The sequence below is a fragment of the Mus caroli genome, unplaced genomic scaffold, assembly GCF_978045245.1.
Source record: "Mus caroli unplaced genomic scaffold, Mus_caroli_1 scaffold_6, whole genome shotgun sequence".
In the NCBI taxonomy this organism is placed as follows: Eukaryota; Metazoa; Chordata; class Mammalia; order Rodentia; family Muridae; genus Mus; species Mus caroli.
In genome coordinates this window covers 14660063-14667348 of record NW_028227261.1, presented here as the reverse complement: position 1 = coordinate 14667348, position 7286 = coordinate 14660063, and the positions used below count along the sequence as shown (strand labels likewise).

Below are 7286 nucleotides of genomic sequence, written 5' to 3'. Positions count from 1 at the left end.
ATTTCTTTTAAAGGTCTAGGAAAGGAAATGGGGAAGGTGGAGACAGATTAGCAGAAAGCAGGGGTATAGGATGGGGCAGACATCTTCACATGAACACTGAAGTATGTATTCACAATCTAGAGTGGAAAGAGAATGGGGGATTATGAAAACATTAGCCAGGACTTCATTGAAATGCTTCCATCTTTGTATTTACCACAATCTCCACTAAGGATAGTTAACTGTATCACTTATTAAGCAGATGACTGTGTGTACACGTGGAAGCCAAGGCCAAGCCTGGCTAATTATTGCTTAGTCACTAGACAACTTTGTATTTGATATTTTGCTTGGTTGCTTTTGTTTTTGAGACAGGGTCTGTCACTGGCCTGGATGCCCATGAGGCCCAGGATCGGTCTCCACATTCCTGGCAGAGGGATTACAAGCTCATGACAATGCTTGTGGGATTTTATGTGGGGTCTGGAAATCAAACTCTGGTCCTCACGCTTGTGTAGCAGATATGTCACCTCCTGAAATATCACTCTAGCCCTTACCCCTTAGAGAAAGAAAGAAGAGCTGGGGGAGAAAAGAAAGAAGAAAAGAAGGAGGAAGAAGAAGAGGAGGGAGAGAGGGTGAGGGACGGAGGGGAGGGGAGGGGAGGGGAGGGGAGGGGAGGGGAGGGGAGGGGAGGGGAGGGGAGGGGAGGGGAGGGGAGGGGAGGGGAGGAACCAAACAGGAATTCTAAATTCCTACTCACATTTCTGCCGCCTACTGAGTTTTCCCATGTTAATCTTTTGCTTTGAACAATGGTCACTTCTTTGCCTATATCCACATTTGTCTATGACCCTTCTGACTATTTCTTGTCTTCCAGGATGCCCTTTCTAGACTCATGACTTTAAACCACACCTACACATCTATAGCACAGTCAGTTCTGTGAAAACAGGGTTTTTTCTTCTACCCTCTGAACCCCATTTGCTGTTAGTCACTAAGAGGCAAATCTTAACAGACTCAGCAGTGGCCACTGGACTCTCCCAGGCTCTACTCAAAGGGAAGAAAGTGCGGCCTCATCTGTAGCCTGAAACATTGACAGGGCCACTAAGAAAGTCAACACTGAGACACAGTGGAGGGGTGAAAGGTCAAAAGGGAAAGGTTATCTCTGGTTTAGTGAATGGTCTGTGGGTCTTGGGAATAAGGCAGTGCCTACACCAGGTCAGGCAGGGTCAGTAAGAGGTGAGCTTGGCACAATGGTGAGGGCTTTGGTGGAGATGTAAGATCTTGGCCCTACATAAACCAAAACAAACAAGGTAATCAGCTCCCTTGAATAGTTTTCTCCAGAATGGCACCTTATGAACCATTATTGTGGGGAATGGTGTGGACTGTCCCAGGGGCTCTCTCTCCCTGGAGTATTTTGCAGCAATGAGCCACAGACAAGTTTAGATATAAGCAAAGACATGATGCTGATCAGGGTAAAAGATTTAACATGGGAAAATGCAGTGGGCAGCAGAAATGTGGGAAGCGGTAGGAATTAATACTTCAAAGGGTCAAAATGTTTCATAGTAGACTCTAGAAAGGGCTTTCTACAGTCAATTCATAAGAAGACAGTGGGGAAGAAGCCAAGAACTTCTTTGGGGAAGGTGAGTTTTGACCTCACCTGAGTTATCCCATGCAGATGCTACTAGCTCCTGACTGCATGACAAAGAGAAGTCTTTCCATAGCTTAAAATGGAAGTTCAAGGCTCCCAAGATGGCAGTTGTCTGGCTGGCGTTTTTCACCTTCAGGTAGTTCACCTTCTACCTCACCTTCTAGAAGCTTTTAGTGACCCCAGCAGACCCCATGCCACCAGCCCTGCCATCAGTCTGACCAGCAGTAAGCAAGCTCCCAATTAAATATTGTCCTTATAGGAGTTGCTGTGGTCATGATATCTCTTCATACCAGCGAAACCCTAACTAAGACACCCTGTGTAGAAGGTCACCTCTGCCTGGAAGCTCTCTGGGATTTGTGGAAGACCCGCCACAGCATTGTGCCCTATACACATACTGTGGGAGGGGCCTGTGGCTGAGGGCATCCCATTGGCATAGTCTTTCAGGAGCTCTGTGATCCATTTGGTGACTCTGATGTGCCAGTGTTGGGGGTGAGTAGACTGTCATGAACTGTATATGTCTCTGCATACCTGCCTGTTCTGTCCATTCCAGGGATAACCCCTGAGGATCAGCAAGGCTGAAGAATGTACTCAGGGTTACAGTATGACAGGGAGAGTCTGAGGAGAGGCTCCCAGTATCTTCATGATGCTGCCTCCTCCCAAGAGGCTCAATGCAAACCAAGCAGTCACTCAGAAGATGACATGTCACCACATGGAAAGGTGACCTTGCAGCACCTAGAAAGTGCCATATAGATGGTGAGTTTGTCATGACATTGTGCCACCTGAAGGTGACTTTGCACCACTTCCTTTTCCTGGCACTGTGATGTGATTTGCTTTGTTGGGGCCTTGCTTTGTTGCACAAGGACTCTCTCTTTTCTCTTTCCTCTGAGAGCCTCTCATCCTGTCTCTATCCTACAAAAGTGTCTGAACACAATCAATCCTAGGAGACCAGCCACAACAACACCAGAATCAGCTGTGATTCTTGTGGCTTTAACACAATAAGTGAGAGGACCAGCTTGAAGGGCAAAGATCTATCTTCGGCTCACAGGTTCAGAGGGGTCAATGGCGGCTCACAGGTTCAGAGGGGTCAATAGCGGCTCACAGGTTCAGAGGGTTCAGTGGCTTCTCTGCTCCATGCACCCGAGAAAAACATCATGGCAGTGGGAGTCTGTGGAGGAGCACCATCGTGTCATGATAGACAGGAGAGATGGAGGTGGGGTATGGGCGTGTGGGGGTGTGGGGATGGGGAGCGAGAGAGGCCGCCCTCAGGAAGAGTCATGCCCCCAGTGGCCCCACCTCCTAAAGATTCCAGAACTTCTAGTGCCATCATGCCATCTCCTGGCAAGCATGCAACACGTGAGCCTTGTGTGAGGGACAGTTCACACCTAGGCCATAGCAACACTGCTGCTCCTTCCAGTTAAATCAAGCGTATAAAAGACCTTCCTGATAGAAATATTTTAAAAGATTTATTTAGTTTATTTCATATGCTTGAGTGTTTGTCTGCATATATGTCTGTGCACCACATGTATGTGCCTGGTGCCCAAGGAGGTCAAAAGAGTGCATCAGGTCCCCTGGAACTGGAGTTACAGAGGGTTTCCATCTGTCATCTGGTTGCTGAGAACTCAACCTGGGACTTCTGCAAAAGCAACAAATGCTTTTAACTGCCAAGACATCTTATCTCTGCACCTTAAGCCCACTCTCCAAGTTTTAGCAGAGTAACAGAAAATAGCATACCCCCCTGGAGGCTTTGGAGCTGTCTCCATTTGGATTCAAGATAGCAAACAGAGACACACATCCCTCTAACACTGTCTTCCCCCACAACAGTGAGGCCAGTTTGGCAGAGAGCAATTTTTCCTCAAAAGTTGGTTTGGGGCCACACAGCAAAGGAAAGTGGAATGCCCCAGTGGTCTGCTTGAAGGAGACTTTGCTTCATTCCAGCAATTAGTGGGCAATTCAAATGGCTTCCAGCTAGAACTTTCAATGCCTCTGAAGGACAATCAGGGGAGATAAATCCATGCTGTTTGAGATGCGTGTGAAAGGTTCCCAGCCTTCAGCCTCAAGGGCACCAAGGTCCCACAGCCTTTGATCCTCTAAATTTAGCTTTTTTTTTTCCCCATAAACATTTCAAACCTCCAGTTCATTCTGATTCTCTGAAGAACCTCCTGCAATCAGGCACTGGTCCAGGAAGAGTGCTAGCTTTTCAGAATACCCAGAGCCTTCCCAGAAGCCACAGCTGGACACTGGCTAGGGTGCCTCGACCTCAGAACTGTCCCCTGGAAAAGTACATGAAATTTTACTCCATGTTGTTTGTAATTCAGCAAATGATGATGGAGAACGCATTAGGGACCCAGCCCCCCTCGAGGATGTTAGGGGAAAAACAAAGGAGTTGGGTGGGTTGTGGTCTACATGCTGGTAAAGAAGAAAGACAATCATTAAAGTGTGTGTGTGTATGTCTGTCTCTCTGCACATTTGCACACAGATGGACCTCACTCATATGTACTCATTCATAGATAGATAGAGCACACACACACACACACACACACACACACACACAAATGCAGGAAGCAGAGCACACCAATGATGACTTCTCAGGAAAGGTGGCATTTAGTTTGATATTCAGAGAACAGTTAGAACTACATGAGATGTTTCTGCCTCTCGAGTTCGTCTTTATGTTGCTGTCAGATTGTTTATGTCATTCATAACCATCCAGCCAGGGAAATGGGTAGGTGATGATTCTGGCTTGTTCTGAGAGCCAGGGAGCACAAGTGGGGGGCTATCATTCAGAAAAGAACAGGCTGTTACTATCTTCCGCCTGTTTGGAACGCACTATCGTCATGAACCTTTGCTCTGTTGCTTTATCATGTTTGTGGCACAGTGAACAGAAAAACAGAGCTTTGTATCATTATTGGCTGAGAGCCACAACCAGGGGAGGGATGTGTGCTCTGAGTGACAGTTATGTGCAGAATGTTGTTTCCCAATAAGCAGAGTATATTAAAACATTTCTCAGAAGCATGTCATGGGCCATCAGCTCCTTGCCCCCAGAGTGCTCCTTGCCTTGTGAGCATGCGGTGTGTACGAGTGCGTGCATGCTTGTGTGTGTGTGTGTGTGTGTGCGCGCACACACACACATGCATGTGCCCAGGAGTGTCCTCTTGTATTGCTCCCCACTTCATTACCTTGAAATGGTATCTCTCCCTGAACCTGAAGTCTGTCCCTTAGGTTAGGCTGTCTAGCCGTCTGTATCACCCTTTTGAATGAACAACGACCCCCATTAGTACACTCGTTTGAACACTTGGTCCCCAGTTGGTGGTGCAGTTTGAGGAGGTTGTAGAACCTTAGGAGGTGGAGCCTTGATAGAGGAAGTCTGTCACTGGAGGTGGGCCTTATAGCCTTGCCTACGTCCTGTTGTTTCTCTGCTTCCTGTGTTTGGATGAAAGGGTGACTGTCCAGTTTCTTATTCTTGATGCCATGTTTTCCATGTCTGTAGCCATGGCCTTCTCTCCATGGTGGACTTTATCCCTTTGGAACTGTAAGCCAAAACAAACCCTGTCTTCCCTAAGTCATCTTTTGTCAGAGTATTCTACCACAGCAATGGAAAAGAGATTAAAACAGGCTGTCTCTGCCCCCCACCCCAACCCTGTGTGTCTGGATATTTATGTGGGTGCTATGGATTTGAACTTAGGTCCTCACCATTATAGAGAAGTGCTCTGAGCCATTAGGCTGGAGGCTTTGGCCTGGAACCATGGGGTAAAAAAACCAAGCCTGAATGTGTCAGAAGCTCCTATGTGTGGCCTTAGAAAAGCCAAAGACAGGCAATAAGCCTGCTATTGAGCAGGCAATATCCTTGGAAACTTGAATCAAGTCATTCCGGAAGCCTGTCCCACCAGAGTCTTGAAAGTTATAGGAAAGAATAACATTCTTTTATCTTAATTAAATATAAGGGTTTCCCCCTCCATGTTCAAGCAAAAGGTTCTGAATACAAGCAATCAGTAGAAATATTTCCAATCATTAGCTGCCTTGCAACGCACTGGATGACCCTGGGTATTCAGGTGGAGTGTAAACAACTCTGACAGGCCAGAGAGAGCTTTTCCTTCCACACAAAATCGATTCTGTGGATTTGGGAGACAAAACGACACAGTTTCAATCCATTTCAACCCAAGATTTTGACTGACTGATAAAATCATGAATTGTGGAGGCTGGAGCCCTAACTCAGCTGTGAAGAGGACATACTTCTCTTTTGGAAGACCCAGGTTCAGTTCCCAACCCCCACAGTGAGTGGCATACAACCACATCTAGCTCCAACTTCAAGGGAACCAACACCCTCTTCTGGCCTCTTTAGGGTCCTGTGTGTTTGTGCACGTACCCAAACACAGACACACGTGCATACATGTAAAAATCAACAACAACAACACCCTCACTGACTCACAGGTGGCCAGGCAGCTGGATGCAAGCATTTCCTACTTTGGTCTGATGCTGCACCGCCCCCTTCCTGCTTTGTGACTAACCATTGCTATTTTTCTGCTCACACGCCAGCCATCTCCCCACCGTGAAGAGTTGGAACTACTGGGAGTAATTGAAAGGATGCATTAACGGTGCCAGCCTCTGTCTGAACCACAGGAATGACAAGCAAACCTTCAAATACCGCATTCATACAGAGACATCTCACCTGCAAAAAAGAAAAAAAACAAACAAACAAACAAAAAAAACGATGTCACTGAAGAGGACTCAGCAAGCCCAGAGCTGCAGGATGGTGGCTCTGGGAGTTTCTAAGGACTGAAATGACAACTTTAAATGACACATTTCCCTTCAGATAGGATGATTACGTTGATGGAGGGAACCTCAGATGCCATATCCACAGGTTCACAGATCTCCCAAAGATGGAACCCAGCAGGTATATAATGCTAATACCTGGTTTTATAGAATAGCATGTTTTAACCAAAAGACTAAAGCAGCATGAAATACTGGGCATCCTCTTTTTTTTTTTTTTTTTTTTTTGATTTTTTTAGTTGTTTAAACTGTGTGTGCAGGAATGAATACCTTGTGTGTGGGGTGGGGGTGGGGGTGGGGGTGGGGCTACAGAGTTTATGAGACACCCTTGGATGTGGATTTACAGGTGATTGTGGGCTGCCTGATATGGATTCTGAAAGCAAACTCTAGTCTTCTGCAATAGCAAGACTAACTCTTTTTTTTTTAATTAAAATAAATTTATATGTATTGGTATTTGCTGCATATAAATCTGTGCACCACATGCGTGCTTAGTGGGAAGGGGGTCAGAAGCAGGTGTCTGATCTTATTGGGACTGAAGTTATAGATGGTTGTGAGCCGTCATATGGGTGCTGGGAACTCAACGTGGGGTCTCTGTGAGGGCAGCCCGTGAATGCTCCTAACTACTGAGTCATCTCTCCACCTCCTGGTGTCTATCTTTTTTTTGTAAAAATGGTAATAATTCTTAAAACTCGATCTATGAATGGTAAAGAATACAATATTCATTTGTAAGAGAGACATCCAGTGTTCATTCTCACAGGGCTTATGGGCACGGTTGGCTGCAACATTATAGATCAGAGTCGTGTCTCCGTTAGTGCCTGGAGAGGCCAAGCTCTGCTTCTCACATTTGAAGTTATTAGTTACTGGGTTGTCTGTTGTTGTTGTTGTTGTTTGCGGTTTTCTTGATTTT

The 7286-nt window shown here is 46.3% G+C and overlaps 1 long non-coding RNA gene across 2 annotated transcripts; it reads left to right on the top strand.

Annotated features, from left to right (window-relative positions):
• The first annotated feature begins 375 nt into the window (after nt 1-375).
• On the top strand, nt 376-6558 carry LOC115030873 (uncharacterized). 2 transcript variants are annotated; one of them, XR_015047222.1, is made up of 3 exons: nt 376-605; nt 2166-2368; nt 6146-6558. It is a non-coding gene; the product is annotated as an uncharacterized LOC115030873 (long non-coding RNA). The 2 variants fall into 2 exon arrangements; XR_003836450.1 differs by lacking the exon at nt 376-605 and adding an exon at nt 1666-1751.
• The last annotated feature ends 728 nt before the right edge of the window (nt 6559-7286 follow it).